Source organism: Oryctolagus cuniculus, chromosome 10 (assembly GCF_051225735.1).
Source record: "Oryctolagus cuniculus isolate XC-2025 breed Fujian yellow rabbit chromosome 10, ASM5122573v1, whole genome shotgun sequence".
Classification (NCBI taxonomy): domain Eukaryota; kingdom Metazoa; phylum Chordata; class Mammalia; order Lagomorpha; family Leporidae; genus Oryctolagus; species Oryctolagus cuniculus.
Window position 1 is genome coordinate 74,497,492 of NC_142876.1, and position 19,061 is coordinate 74,516,552.

The 19,061-nt window shown below is 69.4% G+C and overlaps 8 non-coding genes across 8 annotated transcripts; all 8 read left to right on the plus strand.

Annotated features, from left to right (window-relative positions):
- The first annotated feature begins 385 nt into the window (after positions 1–385).
- On the plus strand, positions 386–504 carry LOC149124207 (5S ribosomal RNA). The gene has a single exon (XR_016215422.1). It is a non-coding gene; the product is annotated as a 5S ribosomal RNA (ribosomal RNA).
- A 2,327-nt stretch (positions 505–2,831) lies between these two features.
- On the plus strand, positions 2,832–2,950 carry LOC149124208 (5S ribosomal RNA). Its single transcript, XR_016215637.1, has one exon. It is a non-coding gene; the product is annotated as a 5S ribosomal RNA (ribosomal RNA).
- Positions 2,951–5,276: 2,326 nt separating this feature from the next.
- Positions 5,277–5,395, plus strand: LOC149124209 (5S ribosomal RNA). Its single transcript, XR_016215423.1, has one exon. It is a non-coding gene; the product is annotated as a 5S ribosomal RNA (ribosomal RNA).
- Positions 5,396–7,730: 2,335 nt separating this feature from the next.
- LOC149124210 (5S ribosomal RNA) lies at positions 7,731–7,849 on the plus strand. Its single transcript, XR_016215424.1, has one exon. It is a non-coding gene; the product is annotated as a 5S ribosomal RNA (ribosomal RNA).
- A 2,316-nt stretch (positions 7,850–10,165) lies between these two features.
- On the plus strand, positions 10,166–10,284 carry LOC149124211 (5S ribosomal RNA). The gene has a single exon (XR_016215425.1). It is a non-coding gene; the product is annotated as a 5S ribosomal RNA (ribosomal RNA).
- A 2,341-nt stretch (positions 10,285–12,625) lies between these two features.
- LOC149124212 (5S ribosomal RNA) lies at positions 12,626–12,744 on the plus strand. Its single transcript, XR_016215426.1, has one exon. It is a non-coding gene; the product is annotated as a 5S ribosomal RNA (ribosomal RNA).
- Positions 12,745–15,085: 2,341 nt separating this feature from the next.
- LOC149124213 (5S ribosomal RNA) lies at positions 15,086–15,204 on the plus strand. The gene has a single exon (XR_016215427.1). It is a non-coding gene; the product is annotated as a 5S ribosomal RNA (ribosomal RNA).
- A 2,341-nt stretch (positions 15,205–17,545) lies between these two features.
- On the plus strand, positions 17,546–17,664 carry LOC149124214 (5S ribosomal RNA). The gene has a single exon (XR_016215428.1). It is a non-coding gene; the product is annotated as a 5S ribosomal RNA (ribosomal RNA).
- The last annotated feature ends 1,397 nt before the right edge of the window (positions 17,665–19,061 follow it).

The following is a 19,061-nucleotide window of genomic DNA, read 5'->3' on the forward strand; positions in this document are numbered from 1 at the left end:
GAGTAGGAGTTCCCTGTGGCCAGCGGCAGCCGGAGGAGGTTGGCTCCCCTTGGCTTGGCGGCAGCGTGCCGACTGGGCGCCCGGTGCTGCAGGTCCTGGGCTGGGCAGGCGGAGGGCTGGAGTTCGGGCACTGGTGCAGGGCTAGGCGGAGGGCGGCTGAGGAGGAGGGGGGGGAGGAGGAGAAGAGAAGAGAAGAGAAAAGAGGGAGGAGGCGGAGGAGAAGCGGCAGCGGGAGCGGGAGCGGGAATGGGAATGGGAATGGGAATGGGAGTGAGAGCGGGGAGCGGGCAGGAGGAGGAGGAGGAGGAGGAGGAGGCGGCGGCGGCGGCGGCGGCGGCGGCTGTGCGGGCGCGCACTCAAGAGGGGCCTGGAGGCAGCCTCTGGCGTCTACGGCCATACCACCCTGAACGCGCCCGATCTCGTCTGATCTCGGAAGCTAAGCAGGGTCGGGCCTGGTTAGTACTTGGATGGGAGACCGCCTGGGAATACCGGGTGCTGTAGGCTTTTGCCCCGCGGCACCCTCCCCTTTTGCTCGCCTTTGGCTGGCTGCCTAGCCACGCCCCCATCCGCCAGCCCGCACGCCGGGACCCCTGCGACCCCCAACGCAGCTCCAGCAGGGGGCAGAAGCCCGACCCCTCCACCTGGCAGCCCCAGCCCGCCCGCGCCTCGGGCCTGGGCCTGGGCCTGGGCACGGGCACGGGCACGGGCACGGGCACGGGCACGGGCGGGCCGGCCAGCTGTCCCCGGCTGCCGCAGCCCCACCGCCAACCCCGGGGCCCACCCCGGGACACAGGCCACGCCCCGCGCCATCCAGCGCGCCCCCTCCAACCCCAAACCAGCGACTCACCGCCCGCCAGGGCGCTCCCCTGCCGGCCGCCCCAACCCCGCAGCCCGCCGCACCAGCAGCTCCCGGCACCTGCACTCCCACCGCCCCTCCCGGGCTCCTGTCTCCCAGGGAGCCCAATGACTGTGACCACGACCACGACCACGACCACCGCCCGAAGACGACGCCAGGGCGCGGTTGCCCACCACTCAGGGCCCGGTGCCTCGCGCAGCCCAACCCGCGGGCCCTCTGCGCCACCTGGCCGTGCGGCGGCCACGCGCCACAGCCGCGGAAGCCCTCCAGAGCGCAAAGGAGGGACCCCACACCAAGCCTCGCAGGCAATACAGGCACCCTCTCCCTCTGTCTCTGACTTACACCAACACCTACACGTCTCTCTCTCTTTCTCTCTCTCTCTCTGTCTCTCTCTCCTCTCTCTGTCCCCCTCTCCCCCATCAGCCCTGACTCACACAGCATCCAAACGGGGCACCCTTTTGGCAGGCCAGGCAGAGACCCGCGGCCACAGGCTGCGTGCCCACAGGACCTCCCCGGGACAGAGGGTCCGTGGCAGGCAGGCAGCACACAGCCTGTGGTCTCTGTGGGGAGCAACTCGGATTGGACTGAGTTACTGGAATTAAGACTTATTCTATGCATCTGCTCTCCCACAATATGGCGCTGGGAGAGGAGAAAACAGCTTCTATGCAGCTGCCTCTTGCCAACTTGAGTGATGACCTCCAGGAGCTGATCCTGCTCCTGATTGGAGGAGAGCAGCGTACTTGGCGTGTGGGCAGCCGAGTTGGGATTGGCGGAAGAGGACTATAAAGGAGGAGAGAGACAACATGCACCAGGAACATCTAAGGGGAACACCTGTGCAGCCCCCGAGAGAGCCGGCCGGCCGGCCGGCGGTGTGCCGCTCCCCCGCGGAAGTGGGGAATGTGGCAGGGGGAACCGCCCTTCCACGGAGGTGGAAGGGACGGTAGCCAACCCGGGAAGAACCAGCAGCAAACCCGGGGAGGGCCGAGCAGACGAAAGAACAGCGCAGGGTCCTGTGTCGTTCCTCCATGAAGAGGGGGAGCGACAGTCTCGAACTGGCTGCCGGGCTGGAGGGTGCGGGTCGCGCTGAAGCGCCCCACCCTCCCGTGAGGGAACGGGCGCTGAGGACGGAAATCCCTCTGTGCCACGAAGGGTGTCGGGGTGTGCGACTGTGTGCCCCTTGTGTAGGCGTGTGTGTGTGTGTGTGTGTGTGTGTGTGAGTGCCCACGCGAGCGTGCGGCGGGGGTGATTCCGTGCGCTGCCGCCCTCCTTCCCGACCTGCTGCCCCACTTGGGCCCCCGTGACCGAGCGGGGACAAGGGTCCCCAGGCCCTCAGCTGTCCTCGCGGCGTGGGAGTGTGTGGAGGCGCGGCGGCCGTGCCGGGGGAGGGCGGGCGACCTGTGCGTCAGCGGTGGGGGGGCTGCTGGCGGCCGGGTAGGAGGGAAGGCCCGGGCCGCGGTGGTGTGGGGCGCCGAACCCCCTGGTGCCGGGACCCGCGAGCCGCGGGGCGCAGCCCTGGGCAGGCGTGGAGGCTGCCGGGCACGGCTGGCGTGTGGCTGGGCGATGGCGGCAGGCAGGGGATCCGGCCTAGAAAGAGAGAGTAGGAGTTCCCTGTGGCCAGCGGCAGCCGGAGGAGGTTGGCTCCCCTTGGCTTGGCGGCAGCGTGCCGACTGGGCGCCCGGTGCTGCAGGTCCTGGGCTGGGCAGGCGGAGGGCTGGAGTTCGGGCACTGGTGCAGGGCTAGGCGGAGGGCGGCTGAGGAGGAGGGGGGGGGAGGAGGAGAAGAGAAGAGAAGAGAAAAGAGGGAGGAGGCGGAGGAGAAGCGGCAGCGGGAGCGGGAGCGGGAATGGGAATGGGAATGGGAATGGGAGTGAGAGCGGGGAGCGGGCAGGAGGAGGAGGAGGAGGAGGCGGCGGCGGCGGCGGCGGCGGCGGCTGTGCGGGCGCGCACTCAAGAGGGGCCTGGAGGCAGCCTCTGGCGTCTACGGCCATACCACCCTGAACGCGCCCGATCTCGTCTGATCTCGGAAGCTAAGCAGGGTCGGGCCTGGTTACTACTTGGATGGGAGACCGCCTGGGAATACCGGGTGCTGTAGGCTTTTGCCCCGCGGCACCCTCCCCTTTTGCTCGCCTTTGGCTGGCTGCCTAGCCACGCCCCCATCCGCCAGCCCGCACGCCGGGACCCCTGCGACCCCCAACGCAGCTCCAGCAGGGGGCAGAAGCCCGACCCCTCCACCTGGCAGCCCCAGCCCGCCCGCGCCTCGGGCCTGGGCCTGGGCCTGGGCCTGGGCACGGGCACGGGCACGGGCACGGGCACGGGCGGGCCGGCCAGCTGTCCCCGGCTGCCGCAGCCCCACCGCCAACCCCGGGGCCCACCCCGGGACACAGGCCACGCCCCGCGCCATCCAGCGCGCCCCCTCCAACCCCAAACCAGCGACTCACCGCCCGCCAGGGCGCTCCCCTGCCGGCCGCCCCAACCCCGCAGCCCGCCGCACCAGCAGCTCCCGGCACCTGCACTCCCACCGCCCCTCCCGGGCTCCTGTCTCCCAGGGAGCCCAATGACTGTGACCACGACCACGACCACGACCACCGCCCGAAGACGACGCCAGGGCGCGGTTGCCCACCACTCAGGGCCCGGTGCCTCGCGCAGCCCAACCCGCGGGCCCTCTGCGCCACCTGGCCGTGCGGCGGCCACGCGCCACAGCCGCGGAAGCCCTCCAGAGCGCAAAGGAGGGACCCCACACCAAGCCTCGCAGGCAATACAGGCACCCTCTCCCTCTGTCTCTGACTTACACCAACACCTACACGTCTCTCTCTCTTTCTCTGTCTCTCTCTCCTCTCTCTGTCCCCCTCTCCCCCATCAGCCCTGACTCACACAGCATCCAAACGGGGCACCCTTTTGGCAGGCCAGGCAGAGACCCGCGGCCACAGGCTGCGTGCCCACAGGACCTCCCCGGGACAGAGGGTCCGTGGCAGGCAGGCAGCACACAGCCTGTGGTCTCTGTGGGGAGCAACTCGGATTGGACTGAGTTACTGGAATTAAGACTTATTCTATGCATCTGCTCTCCCACAATATGGCGCTGGGAGAGGAGAAAACAGCTTCTATGCAGCTGCCTCTTGCCAACTTGAGTGATGACCTCCAGGAGCTGATCCTGCTCCTGATTGGAGGAGAGCAGCGTACTTGGCGTGTGGGCAGCCGAGTTGGGATTGGCGGAAGAGGACTATAAAGGAGGAGAGAGACAACATGCACCAGGAACATCTAAGGGGAACACCTGTGCAGCCCCCGAGAGAGCCGGCCGGCCGGCCGGCGGTGTGCCGCTCCCCCGCGGAAGTGGGGAATGTGGCAGGGGGAACCGCCCTTCCACGGAGGTGGAAGGGACGGTAGCCAACCCGGGAAGAACCAGCAGCAAACCCGGGGAGGGCCGAGCAGACGAAAGAACAGCGCAGGGTCCTGTGTCGTTCCTCCATGAAGAGGGGGAGCGACAGTCTCGAACTGGCTGCCGGGCTGGAGGGTGCGGGTCGCGCTGAAGCGCCCCACCCTCCCGTGAGGGAACGGGCGCTGAGGACGGAAATCCCTCTGTGCCACGAAGGGTGTCGGGGTGTGCGACTGTGTGCCCCTTGTGTAGGCGTGTGTGTGTGTGTGTGTGTGTGTGTGTGTGAGTGCCCACGCGAGCGTGCGGCGGGGGTGATTCCGTGCGCTGCCGCCCTCCTTCCCGACCTGCTGCCCCACTTGGGCCCCCGTGACCGAGCGGGGACAAGGGTCCCCAGGCCCTCAGCTGTCCTCGCGGCGTGGGAGTGTGTGGAGGCGCGGCGGCCGTGCCGGGGGAGGGCGGGCGACCTGTGCGTCAGCGGTGGGGGGGCTGCTGGCGGCCGGGTAGGAGGGAAGGCCCGGGCCGCGGTGGTGTGGGGCGCCGAACCCCCTGGTGCCGGGACCCGCGAGCCGCGGGGCGCAGCCCTGGGCAGGCGTGGAGGCTGCCGGGCACGGCTGGCGTGTGGCTGGGCGATGGCGGCAGGCAGGGGATCCGGCCTAGAAAGAGAGAGTAGGAGTTCCCTGTGGCCAGCGGCAGCCGGAGGAGGTTGGCTCCCCTTGGCTTGGCGGCAGCGTGCCGACTGGGCGCCCGGTGCTGCAGGTCCTGGGCTGGGCAGGCGGAGGGCTGGAGTTCGGGCACTGGTGCAGGGCTAGGCGGAGGGCGGCTGAGGAGGAGGGGGGGGGAGGAGGAGAAGAGAAGAGAAAAGAGGGAGGAGGCGGAGGAGAAGCGGCAGCGGGAGCGGGAGCGGGAGCGGGAGCGGGAGCGGGAATGGGAATGGGAATGGGAGTGAGAGCGGGGAGCGGGCAGGAGGAGGAGGAGGAGGAGGCGGCGGCGGCGGCGGCGGCGGCGGCTGTGCGGGCGCGCACTCAAGAGGGGCCTGGAGGCAGCCTCTGGCGTCTACGGCCATACCACCCTGAACGCGCCCGATCTCGTCTGATCTCGGAAGCTAAGCAGGGTCGGGCCTGGTTAGTACTTGGATGGGAGACCGCCTGGGAATACCGGGTGCTGTAGGCTTTTGCCCCGCGGCACCCTCCCCTTTTGCTCGCCTTTGGCTGGCTGCCTAGCCACGCCCCCATCCGCCAGCCCGCACGCCGGGACCCCTGCGACCCCCAACGCAGCTCCAGCAGGGGGCAGAAGCCCGACCCCTCCACCTGGCAGCCCCAGCCCGCCCGCGCCTCGGGCCTGGGCCTGGGCCTGGGCCTGGGCACGGGCACGGGCACGGGCACGGGCACGGGCGGGCCGGCCAGCTGTCCCCGGCTGCCGCAGCCCCACCGCCAACCCCGGGGCCCACCCCGGGACACAGGCCACGCCCCGCGCCATCCAGCGCGCCCCCTCCAACCCCAAACCAGCGACTCACCGCCCGCCAGGGCGCTCCCCTGCCGGCCGCCCCAACCCCGCAGCCCGCCGCACCAGCAGCTCCCGGCACCTGCACTCCCACCGCCCCTCCCGGGCTCCTGTCTCCCAGGGAGCCCAATGACTGTGACCACGACCACGACCACGACCACCGCCCGAAGACGACGCCAGGGCGCGGTTGCCCACCACTCAGGGCCCGGTGCCTCGCGCAGCCCAACCCGCGGGCCCTCTGCGCCACCTGGCCGTGCGGCGGCCACGCGCCACAGCCGCGGAAGCCCTCCAGAGCGCAAAGGAGGGACCCCACACCAAGCCTCGCAGGCAATACAGGCACCCTCTCCCTCTGTCTCTGACTTACACCAACACCTACACGTCTCTCTCTCTTTCTCTCTCTCTCTCTGTCTCTCTCTCCTCTCTCTGTCCCCCTCTCCCCCATCAGCCCTGACTCACACAGCATCCAAACGGGGCACCCTTTTGGCAGGCCAGGCAGAGACCCGCGGCCACAGGCTGCGTGCCCACAGGACCTCCCCGGGACAGAGGGTCCGTGGCAGGCAGGCAGCACACAGCCTGTGGTCTCTGTGGGGAGCAACTCGGATTGGACTGAGTTACTGGAATTAAGACTTATTCTATGCATCTGCTCTCCCACAATATGGCGCTGGGAGAGGAGAAAACAGCTTCTATGCAGCTGCCTCTTGCCAACTTGAGTGATGACCTCCAGGAGCTGATCCTGCTCCTGATTGGAGGAGAGCAGCGTACTTGGCGTGTGGGCAGCCGAGTTGGGATTGGCGGAAGAGGACTATAAAGGAGGAGAGAGACAACATGCACCAGGAACATCTAAGGGGAACACCTGTGCAGCCCCCGAGAGAGCCGGCCGGCCGGCCGGCGGTGTGCCGCTCCCCCGCGGAAGTGGGGAATGTGGCAGGGGGAACCGCCCTTCCACGGAGGTGGAAGGGACGGTAGCCAACCCGGGAAGAACCAGCAGCAAACCCGGGGAGGGCCGAGCAGACGAAAGAACAGCGCAGGGTCCTGTGTCGTTCCTCCATGAAGAGGGGGAGCGACAGTCTCGAACTGGCTGCCGGGCTGGAGGGTGCGGGTCGCGCTGAAGCGCCCCACCCTCCCGTGAGGGAACGGGCGCTGAGGACGGAAATCCCTCTGTGCCACGAAGGGTGTCGGGGTGTGCGACTGTGTGCCCCTTGTGTAGGCGTGTGTGTGTGTGTGTGTGTGTGTGTGTGTGAGTGCCCACGCGAGCGTGCGGCGGGGGTGATTCCGTGCGCTGCCGCCCTCCTTCCCGACCTGCTGCCCCACTTGGGCCCCCGTGACCGAGCGGGGACAAGGGTCCCCAGGCCCTCAGCTGTCCTCGCGGCGTGGGAGTGTGTGGAGGCGCGGCGGCCGTGCCGGGGGAGGGCGGGCGACCTGTGCGTCAGCGGTGGGGGGGCTGCTGGCGGCCGGGTAGGAGGGAAGGCCCGGGCCGCGGTGGTGTGGGGCGCCGAACCCCCTGGTGCCGGGACCCGCGAGCCGCGGGGCGCAGCCCTGGGCAGGCGTGGAGGCTGCCGGGCACGGCTGGCGTGTGGCTGGGCGATGGCGGCAGGCAGGGGATCCGGCCTAGAAAGAGAGAGTAGGAGTTCCCTGTGGCCAGCGGCAGCCGGAGGAGGTTGGCTCCCCTTGGCTTGGCGGCAGCGTGCCGACTGGGCGCCCGGTGCTGCAGGTCCTGGGCTGGGCAGGCGGAGGGCTGGAGTTCGGGCACTGGTGCAGGGCTAGGCGGAGGGCGGCTGAGGAGGAGGGGGGGGGAGGAGGAGAAGAGAAGAGAAGAGAAAAGAGGGAGGAGGCGGAGGAGAAGCGGCAGCGGGAGCGGGAGCGGGAATGGGAATGGGAATGGGAATGGGAGTGAGAGCGGGGAGCGGGCAGGAGGAGGAGGAGGAGGAGGAGGCGGCGGCGGCGGCGGCGGCGGCGGCGGCTGTGCGGGCGCGCACTCAAGAGGGGCCTGGAGGCAGCCTCTGGCGTCTACGGCCATACCACCCTGAACGCGCCCGATCTCGTCTGATCTCGGAAGCTAAGCAGGGTCGGGCCTGGTTAGTACTTGGATGGGAGACCGCCTGGGAATACCGGGTGCTGTAGGCTTTTGCCCCGCGGCACCCTCCCCTTTTGCTCGCCTTTGGCTGGCTGCCTAGCCACGCCCCCATCCGCCAGCCCGCACGCCGGGACCCCTGCGACCCCCAACGCAGCTCCAGCAGGGGGCAGAAGCCCGACCCCTCCACCTGGCAGCCCCAGCCCGCCCGCGCCTCGGGCCTGGGCCTGGGCACGGGCACGGGCACGGGCACGGGCACGGGCGGGCCGGCCAGCTGTCCCCGGCTGCCGCAGCCCCACCGCCAACCCCGGGGCCCACCCCGGGACACAGGCCACGCCCCGCGCCATCCAGCGCGCCCCCTCCAACCCCAAACCAGCGACTCACCGCCCGCCAGGGCGCTCCCCTGCCGGCCGCCCCAACCCCGCAGCCCGCCGCACCAGCAGCTCCCGGCACCTGCACTCCCACCGCCCCTCCCGGGCTCCTGTCTCCCAGGGAGCCCAATGACTGTGACCACGACCACGACCACGACCACCGCCCGAAGACGACGCCAGGGCGCGGTTGCCCACCACTCAGGGCCCGGTGCCTCGCGCAGCCCAACCCGCGGGCCCTCTGCGCCACCTGGCCGTGCGGCGGCCACGCGCCACAGCCGCGGAAGCCCTCCAGAGCGCAAAGGAGGGACCCCACACCAAGCCTCGCAGGCAATACAGGCACCCTCTCCCTCTGTCTCTGACTTACACCAACACCTACACGTCTCTCTCTCTTTCTCTCTCTCTCTCTGTCTCTCTCTCCTCTCTCTGTCCCCCTCTCCCCCATCAGCCCTGACTCACACAGCATCCAAACGGGGCACCCTTTTGGCAGGCCAGGCAGAGACCCGCGGCCACAGGCTGCGTGCCCACAGGACCTCCCCGGGACAGAGGGTCCGTGGCAGGCAGGCAGCACACAGCCTGTGGTCTCTGTGGGGAGCAACTCGGATTGGACTGAGTTACTGGAATTAAGACTTATTCTATGCATCTGCTCTCCCACAATATGGCGCTGGGAGAGGAGAAAACAGCTTCTATGCAGCTGCCTCTTGCCAACTTGAGTGATGACCTCCAGGAGCTGATCCTGCTCCTGATTGGAGGAGAGCAGCGTACTTGGCGTGTGGGCAGCCGAGTTGGGATTGGCGGAAGAGGACTATAAAGGAGGAGAGAGACAACATGCACCAGGAACATCTAAGGGGAACACCTGTGCAGCCCCCGAGAGAGCCGGCCGGCCGGCCGGCGGTGTGCCGCTCCCCCGCGGAAGTGGGGAATGTGGCAGGGGGAACCGCCCTTCCACGGAGGTGGAAGGGACGGTAGCCAACCCGGGAAGAACCAGCAGCAAACCCGGGGAGGGCCGAGCAGACGAAAGAACAGCGCAGGGTCCTGTGTCGTTCCTCCATGAAGAGGGGGAGCGACAGTCTCGAACTGGCTGCCGGGCTGGAGGGTGCGGGTCGCGCTGAAGCGCCCCACCCTCCCGTGAGGGAACGGGCGCTGAGGACGGAAATCCCTCTGTGCCACGAAGGGTGTCGGGGTGTGCGACTGTGTGCCCCTTGTGTAGGCGTGTGTGTGTGTGTGTGTGTGTGTGTGAGTGCCCACGCGAGCGTGCGGCGGGGGTGATTCCGTGCGCTGCCGCCCTCCTTCCCGACCTGCTGCCCCACTTGGGCCCCCGTGACCGAGCGGGGACAAGGGTCCCCAGGCCCTCAGCTGTCCTCGCGGCGTGGGAGTGTGTGGAGGCGCGGCGGCCGTGCCGGGGGAGGGCGGGCGACCTGTGCGTCAGCGGTGGGGGGGCTGCTGGCGGCCGGGTAGGAGGGAAGGCCCGGGCCGCGGTGGTGTGGGGCGCCGAACCCCCTGGTGCCGGGACCCGCGAGCCGCGGGGCGCAGCCCTGGGCAGGCGTGGAGGCTGCCGGGCACGGCTGGCGTGTGGCTGGGCGATGGCGGCAGGCAGGGGATCCGGCCTAGAAAGAGAGAGTAGGAGTTCCCTGTGGCCAGCGGCAGCCGGAGGAGGTTGGCTCCCCTTGGCTTGGCGGCAGCGTGCCGACTGGGCGCCCGGTGCTGCAGGTCCTGGGCTGGGCAGGCGGAGGGCTGGAGTTCGGGCACTGGTGCAGGGCTAGGCGGAGGGCGGCTGAGGAGGAGGGGGGGGGAGGAGGAGAAGAGAAGAGAAGAGAAAAGAGGGAGGAGGCGGAGGAGAAGCGGCAGCGGGAGCGGGAGCGGGAGCGGGAATGGGAATGGGAATGGGAGTGAGAGCGGGGAGCGGGCAGGAGGAGGAGGAGGAGGAGGAGGCGGCGGCGGCGGCGGCGGCGGCGGCTGTGCGGGCGCGCACTCAAGAGGGGCCTGGAGGCAGCCTCTGGCGTCTACGGCCATACCACCCTGAACGCGCCCGATCTCGTCTGATCTCGGAAGCTAAGCAGGGTCGGGCCTGGTTAGTACTTGGATGGGAGACCGCCTGGGAATACCGGGTGCTGTAGGCTTTTGCCCCGCGGCACCCTCCCCTTTTGCTCGCCTTTGGCTGGCTGCCTAGCCACGCCCCCATCCGCCAGCCCGCACGCCGGGACCCCTGCGACCCCCAACGCAGCTCCAGCAGGGGGCAGAAGCCCGACCCCTCCACCTGGCAGCCCCAGCCCGCCCGCGCCTCGGGCCTGGGCCTGGGCCTGGGCCTGGGCACGGGCACGGGCACGGGCACGGGCACGGGCGGGCCGGCCAGCTGTCCCCGGCTGCCGCAGCCCCACCGCCAACCCCGGGGCCCACCCCGGGACACAGGCCACGCCCCGCGCCATCCAGCGCGCCCCCTCCAACCCCAAACCAGCGACTCACCGCCCGCCAGGGCGCTCCCCTGCCGGCCGCCCCAACCCCGCAGCCCGCCGCACCAGCAGCTCCCGGCACCTGCACTCCCACCGCCCCTCCCGGGCTCCTGTCTCCCAGGGAGCCCAATGACTGTGACCACGACCACGACCACGACCACCGCCCGAAGACGACGCCAGGGCGCGGTTGCCCACCACTCAGGGCCCGGTGCCTCGCGCAGCCCAACCCGCGGGCCCTCTGCGCCACCTGGCCGTGCGGCGGCCACGCGCCACAGCCGCGGAAGCCCTCCAGAGCGCAAAGGAGGGACCCCACACCAAGCCTCGCAGGCAATACAGGCACCCTCTCCCTCTGTCTCTGACTTACACCAACACCTACACGTCTCTCTCTCTTTCTCTCTCTCTCTCTGTCTCTCTCTCCTCTCTCTGTCCCCCTCTCCCCCATCAGCCCTGACTCACACAGCATCCAAACGGGGCACCCTTTTGGCAGGCCAGGCAGAGACCCGCGGCCACAGGCTGCGTGCCCACAGGACCTCCCCGGGACAGAGGGTCCGTGGCAGGCAGGCAGCACACAGCCTGTGGTCTCTGTGGGGAGCAACTCGGATTGGACTGAGTTACTGGAATTAAGACTTATTCTATGCATCTGCTCTCCCACAATATGGCGCTGGGAGAGGAGAAAACAGCTTCTATGCAGCTGCCTCTTGCCAACTTGAGTGATGACCTCCAGGAGCTGATCCTGCTCCTGATTGGAGGAGAGCAGCGTACTTGGCGTGTGGGCAGCCGAGTTGGGATTGGCGGAAGAGGACTATAAAGGAGGAGAGAGACAACATGCACCAGGAACATCTAAGGGGAACACCTGTGCAGCCCCCGAGAGAGCCGGCCGGCCGGCCGGCGGTGTGCCGCTCCCCCGCGGAAGTGGGGAATGTGGCAGGGGGAACCGCCCTTCCACGGAGGTGGAAGGGACGGTAGCCAACCCGGGAAGAACCAGCAGCAAACCCGGGGAGGGCCGAGCAGACGAAAGAACAGCGCAGGGTCCTGTGTCGTTCCTCCATGAAGAGGGGGAGCGACAGTCTCGAACTGGCTGCCGGGCTGGAGGGTGCGGGTCGCGCTGAAGCGCCCCACCCTCCCGTGAGGGAACGGGCGCTGAGGACGGAAATCCCTCTGTGCCACGAAGGGTGTCGGGGTGTGCGACTGTGTGCCCCTTGTGTAGGCGTGTGTGTGTGTGTGTGTGTGTGTGTGTGTGAGTGCCCACGCGAGCGTGCGGCGGGGGTGATTCCGTGCGCTGCCGCCCTCCTTCCCGACCTGCTGCCCCACTTGGGCCCCCGTGACCGAGCGGGGACAAGGGTCCCCAGGCCCTCAGCTGTCCTCGCGGCGTGGGAGTGTGTGGAGGCGCGGCGGCCGTGCCGGGGGAGGGCGGGCGACCTGTGCGTCAGCGGTGGGGGGGCTGCTGGCGGCCGGGTAGGAGGGAAGGCCCGGGCCGCGGTGGTGTGGGGCGCCGAACCCCCTGGTGCCGGGACCCGCGAGCCGCGGGGCGCAGCCCTGGGCAGGCGTGGAGGCTGCCGGGCACGGCTGGCGTGTGGCTGGGCGATGGCGGCAGGCAGGGGATCCGGCCTAGAAAGAGAGAGTAGGAGTTCCCTGTGGCCAGCGGCAGCCGGAGGAGGTTGGCTCCCCTTGGCTTGGCGGCAGCGTGCCGACTGGGCGCCCGGTGCTGCAGGTCCTGGGCTGGGCAGGCGGAGGGCTGGAGTTCGGGCACTGGTGCAGGGCTAGGCGGAGGGCGGCTGAGGAGGAGGGGGGGGGAGGAGGAGAAGAGAAGAGAAGAGAAAAGAGGGAGGAGGCGGAGGAGAAGCGGCAGCGGGAGCGGGAGCGGGAATGGGAATGGGAATGGGAATGGGAGTGAGAGCGGGGAGCGGGCAGGAGGAGGAGGAGGAGGCGGCGGCGGCGGCGGCGGCGGCGGCGGCGGCGGCGGCGGCTGTGCGGGCGCGCACTCAAGAGGGGCCTGGAGGCAGCCTCTGGCGTCTACGGCCATACCACCCTGAACGCGCCCGATCTCGTCTGATCTCGGAAGCTAAGCAGGGTCGGGCCTGGTTAGTACTTGGATGGGAGACCGCCTGGGAATACCGGGTGCTGTAGGCTTTTGCCCCGCGGCACCCTCCCCTTTTGCTCGCCTTTGGCTGGCTGCCTAGCCACGCCCCCATCCGCCAGCCCGCACGCCGGGACCCCTGCGACCCCCAACGCAGCTCCAGCAGGGGGCAGAAGCCCGACCCCTCCACCTGGCAGCCCCAGCCCGCCCGCGCCTCGGGCCTGGGCCTGGGCCTGGGCCTGGGCACGGGCACGGGCACGGGCACGGGCACGGGCGGGCCGGCCAGCTGTCCCCGGCTGCCGCAGCCCCACCGCCAACCCCGGGGCCCACCCCGGGACACAGGCCACGCCCCGCGCCATCCAGCGCGCCCCCTCCAACCCCAAACCAGCGACTCACCGCCCGCCAGGGCGCTCCCCTGCCGGCCGCCCCAACCCCGCAGCCCGCCGCACCAGCAGCTCCCGGCACCTGCACTCCCACCGCCCCTCCCGGGCTCCTGTCTCCCAGGGAGCCCAATGACTGTGACCACGACCACGACCACGACCACCGCCCGAAGACGACGCCAGGGCGCGGTTGCCCACCACTCAGGGCCCGGTGCCTCGCGCAGCCCAACCCGCGGGCCCTCTGCGCCACCTGGCCGTGCGGCGGCCACGCGCCACAGCCGCGGAAGCCCTCCAGAGCGCAAAGGAGGGACCCCACACCAAGCCTCGCAGGCAATACAGGCACCCTCTCCCTCTGTCTCTGACTTACACCAACACCTACACGTCTCTCTCTCTTTCTCTCTCTCTCTCTGTCTCTCTCTCCTCTCTCTGTCCCCCTCTCCCCCATCAGCCCTGACTCACACAGCATCCAAACGGGGCACCCTTTTGGCAGGCCAGGCAGAGACCCGCGGCCACAGGCTGCGTGCCCACAGGACCTCCCCGGGACAGAGGGTCCGTGGCAGGCAGGCAGCACACAGCCTGTGGTCTCTGTGGGGAGCAACTCGGATTGGACTGAGTTACTGGAATTAAGACTTATTCTATGCATCTGCTCTCCCACAATATGGCGCTGGGAGAGGAGAAAACAGCTTCTATGCAGCTGCCTCTTGCCAACTTGAGTGATGACCTCCAGGAGCTGATCCTGCTCCTGATTGGAGGAGAGCAGCGTACTTGGCGTGTGGGCAGCCGAGTTGGGATTGGCGGAAGAGGACTATAAAGGAGGAGAGAGACAACATGCACCAGGAACATCTAAGGGGAACACCTGTGCAGCCCCCGAGAGAGCCGGCCGGCCGGCCGGCGGTGTGCCGCTCCCCCGCGGAAGTGGGGAATGTGGCAGGGGGAACCGCCCTTCCACGGAGGTGGAAGGGACGGTAGCCAACCCGGGAAGAACCAGCAGCAAACCCGGGGAGGGCCGAGCAGACGAAAGAACAGCGCAGGGTCCTGTGTCGTTCCTCCATGAAGAGGGGGAGCGACAGTCTCGAACTGGCTGCCGGGCTGGAGGGTGCGGGTCGCGCTGAAGCGCCCCACCCTCCCGTGAGGGAACGGGCGCTGAGGACGGAAATCCCTCTGTGCCACGAAGGGTGTCGGGGTGTGCGACTGTGTGCCCCTTGTGTAGGCGTGTGTGTGTGTGTGTGTGTGTGTGTGTGTGAGTGCCCACGCGAGCGTGCGGCGGGGGTGATTCCGTGCGCTGCCGCCCTCCTTCCCGACCTGCTGCCCCACTTGGGCCCCCGTGACCGAGCGGGGACAAGGGTCCCCAGGCCCTCAGCTGTCCTCGCGGCGTGGGAGTGTGTGGAGGCGCGGCGGCCGTGCCGGGGGAGGGCGGGCGACCTGTGCGTCAGCGGTGGGGGGGCTGCTGGCGGCCGGGTAGGAGGGAAGGCCCGGGCCGCGGTGGTGTGGGGCGCCGAACCCCCTGGTGCCGGGACCCGCGAGCCGCGGGGCGCAGCCCTGGGCAGGCGTGGAGGCTGCCGGGCACGGCTGGCGTGTGGCTGGGCGATGGCGGCAGGCAGGGGATCCGGCCTAGAAAGAGAGAGTAGGAGTTCCCTGTGGCCAGCGGCAGCCGGAGGAGGTTGGCTCCCCTTGGCTTGGCGGCAGCGTGCCGACTGGGCGCCCGGTGCTGCAGGTCCTGGGCTGGGCAGGCGGAGGGCTGGAGTTCGGGCACTGGTGCAGGGCTAGGCGGAGGGCGGCTGAGGAGGAGGGGGGGGGAGGAGGAGAAGAGAAGAGAAGAGAAAAGAGGGAGGAGGCGGAGGAGAAGCGGCAGCGGGAGCGGGAGCGGGAGCGGGAGCGGGAGCGGGAATGGGAATGGGAATGGGAGTGAGAGCGGGGAGCGGGCAGGAGGAGGAGGAGGAGGAGGCGGCGGCGGCGGCGGCGGCGGCGGCTGTGCGGGCGCGCACTCAAGAGGGGCCTGGAGGCAGCCTCTGGCGTCTACGGCCATACCACCCTGAACGCGCCCGATCTCGTCTGATCTCGGAAGCTAAGCAGGGTCGGGCCTGGTTAGTACTTGGATGGGAGACCGCCTGGGAATACCGGGTGCTGTAGGCTTTTGCCCCGCGGCACCCTCCCCTTTTGCTCGCCTTTGGCTGGCTGCCTAGCCACGCCCCCATCCGCCAGCCCGCACGCCGGGACCCCTGCGACCCCCAACGCAGCTCCAGCAGGGGGCAGAAGCCCGACCCCTCCACCTGGCAGCCCCAGCCCGCCCGCGCCTCGGGCCTGGGCCTGGGCCTGGGCCTGGGCACGGGCACGGGCACGGGCACGGGCGGGCCGGCCAGCTGTCCCCGGCTGCCGCAGCCCCACCGCCAACCCCGGGGCCCACCCCGGGACACAGGCCACGCCCCGCGCCATCCAGCGCGCCCCCTCCAACCCCAAACCAGCGACTCACCGCCCGCCAGGGCGCTCCCCTGCCGGCCGCCCCAACCCCGCAGCCCGCCGCACCAGCAGCTCCCGGCACCTGCACTCCCACCGCCCCTCCCGGGCTCCTGTCTCCCAGGGAGCCCAATGACTGTGACCACGACCACGACCACGACCACCGCCCGAAGACGACGCCAGGGCGCGGTTGCCCACCACTCAGGGCCCGGTGCCTCGCGCAGCCCAACCCGCGGGCCCTCTGCGCCACCTGGCCGTGCGGCGGCCACGCGCCACAGCCGCGGAAGCCCTCCAGAGCGCAAAGGAGGGACCCCACACCAAGCCTCGCAGGCAATACAGGCACCCTCTCCCTCTGTCTCTGACTTACACCAACACCTACACGTCTCTCTCTCTTTCTCTCTCTCTCTCTGTCTCTCTCTCCTCTCTCTGTCCCCCTCTCCCCCATCAGCCCTGACTCACACAGCATCCAAACGGGGCACCCTTTTGGCAGGCCAGGCAGAGACCCGCGGCCACAGGCTGCGTGCCCACAGGACCTCCCCGGGACAGAGGGTCCGTGGCAGGCAGGCAGCACACAGCCTGTGGTCTCTGTGGGGAGCAACTCGGATTGGACTGAGTTACTGGAATTAAGACTTATTCTATGCATCTGCTCTCCCACAATATGGCGCTGGGAGAGGAGAAAACAGCTTCTATGCAGCTGCCTCTTGCCAACTTGAGTGATGACCTCCAGGAGCTGATCCTGCTCCTGATTGGAGGAGAGCAGCGTACTTGGCGTGTGGGCAGCCGAGTTGGGATTGGCGGAAGAGGACTATAAAGGAGGAGAGAGACAACATGCACCAGGAACATCTAAGGGGAACACCTGTGCAGCCCCCGAGAGAGCCGGCCGGCCGGCCGGCGGTGTGCCGCTCCCCCGCGGAAGTGGGGAATGTGGCAGGGGGAACCGCCCTTCCACGGAGGTGGAAGGGACGGTAGCCAACCCGGGAAGAACCAGCAGCAAACCCGGGGAGGGCCGAGCAGACGAAAGAACAGCGCAGGGTCCTGTGTCGTTCCTCCATGAAGAGGGGGAGCGACAGTCTCGAACTGGCTGCCGGGCTGGAGGGTGCGGGTCGCGCTGAAGCGCCCCACCCTCCCGTGAGGGAACGGGCGCTGAGGACGGAAATCCCTCTGTGCCACGAAGGGTGTCGGGGTGTGCGACTGTGTGCCCCTTGTGTAGGCGTGTGTGTGTGTGTGTGTGTGTGTGTGTGTGAGTGCCCACGCGAGCGTGCGGCGGGGGTGATTCCGTGCGCTGCCGCCCTCCTTCCCGACCTGCTGCCCCACTTGGGCCCCCGTGACCGAGCGGGGACAAGGGTCCCCAGGCCCTCAGCTGTCCTCGCGGCGTGGGAGTGTGTGGAGGCGCGGCGGCCGTGCCGGGGGAGGGCGGGCGACCTGTGCGTCAGCGGTGGGGGGGCTGCTGGCGGCCGGGTAGGAGGGAAGGCCCGGGCCGCGGTGGTGTGGGGCGCCGAACCCCCTGGTGCCGGGACCCGCGAGCCGCGGGGCGCAGCCCTGGGCAGGCGTGGAGGCTGCCGGGCACGGCTGGCGTGTGGCTGGGCGATGGCGGCAGGCAGGGGATCCGGCCTAGAAAGAGAGAGTAGGAGTTCCCTGTGGCCAGCGGCAGCCGGAGGAGGTTGGCTCCCCTTGGCTTGGCGGCAGCGTGCCGACTGGGCGCCCGGTGCTGCAGGTCCTGGGCTGGGCAGGCGGAGGGCTGGAGTTCGGGCACTGGTGCAGGGCTAGGCGGAGGGCGGCTGAGGAGGAGGGGGGGGGAGGAGGAGAAGAGAAGAGAAGAGAAAAGAGGGAGGAGGCGGAGGAGAAGCGGCAGCGGGAGCGGGAGCGGGAATGGGAATGGGAATGGGAATGGGAGTGAGAGCGGGGAGCGGGCAGGAGGAGGAGGAGGAGGCGGCGGCGGCGGCGGCGGCGGCGGCGGCGGCGGCGGCGGCGGCGGCTGTGCGGGCGCGCACTCAAGAGGGGCCTGGAGGCAGCCTCTGGCGTCTACGGCCATACCACCCTGAACGCGCCCGATCTCGTCTGATCTCGGAAGCTAAGCAGGGTCGGGCCTGGTTAGTACTTGGATGGGAGACCGCCTGGGAATACCGGGTGCTGTAGGCTTTTGCCCCGCGGCACCCTCCCCTTTTGCTCGCCTTTGGCTGGCTGCCTAGCCACGCCCCCATCCGCCAGCCCGCACGCCGGGACCCCTGCGACCCCCAACGCAGCTCCAGCAGGGGGCAGAAGCCCGACCCCTCCACCTGGCAGCCCCAGCCCGCCCGCGCCTCGGGCCTGGGCCTGGGCACGGGCACGGGCACGGGCACGGGCACGGGCGGGCCGGCCAGCTGTCCCCGGCTGCCGCAGCCCCACCGCCAACCCCGGGGCCCACCCCGGGACACAGGCCACGCCCCGCGCCATCCAGCGCGCCCCCTCCAACCCCAAACCAGCGACTCACCGCCCGCCAGGGCGCTCCCCTGCCGGCCGCCCCAACCCCGCAGCCCGCCGCACCAGCAGCTCCCGGCACCTGCACTCCCACCGCCCCTCCCGGGCTCCTGTCTCCCAGGGAGCCCAATGACTGTGACCACGACCACGACCACGACCACCGCCCGAAGACGACGCCAGGGCGCGGTTGCCCACCACTCAGGGCCCGGTGCCTCGCGCAGCCCAACCCGCGGGCCCTCTGCGCCACCTGGCCGTGCGGCGGCCACGCGCCACAGCCGCGGAAGCCCTCCAGAGCGCAAAGGAGGGACCCCACACCAAGCCTCGCAGGCAATACAGGCACCCTCTCCCTCTGTCTCTGACTTACACCAACACCTACACGTCTCTCTCTCTTTCTCTCTCTCTCTCTGTCTCTCTCTCCTCTCTCTGTCCCCCTCTCCCCCATCAGCCCTGACTCACACAGCATCCAAACGGGGCACCCTTTTGGCAGGCCAGGCAGAGACCCGCGGCCACAGGCTGCGTGCCCACAGGACCTCCCCGGGACAGAGGGTCCGTGGCAGGCAGGCAGCACACAGCCTGTGGTCTCTGTGGGGAGCAACTCGGATTGGACTGAGTTACTGGAATTAAGACTTATTCTATGCATCTGCTCTCCCACAATATGGCGCTGGGAGAGGAGAAAACAGCTTCTATGCAGCTGCCTCTTGCCAACTTGAGTGATGACCTCCAGGAGCTGATCCTGCTCCTGATTGGAGGAGAGCAGCGTACTTGGCGTGTGGGCAGCCGAGTTGGGATTGGCGGAAGAGGACTATAAAGGAGGAGAGAGACAACATGCACCAGGAACATCTAAGGGGAACACCTGTGCAGCCCCCGAGAGAGCCGGCCGGCCGGCCGGCGGTGTGCCGCTCCCCCGCGGAAGTGGGGAATGTGGCAGGGGGAACCGCCCTTCCACGGAGGTGGAAGGGACGGTAGCCAACCCGGGAAGAACCAGCAGCAAACCCGGGGAGGGCCGAGCAGACGAAAGAACAGCGCAGGGTCCTGTGTCGTTCCTCCATGAAGAGGGGGAGCGACAGTCTCGAACTGGC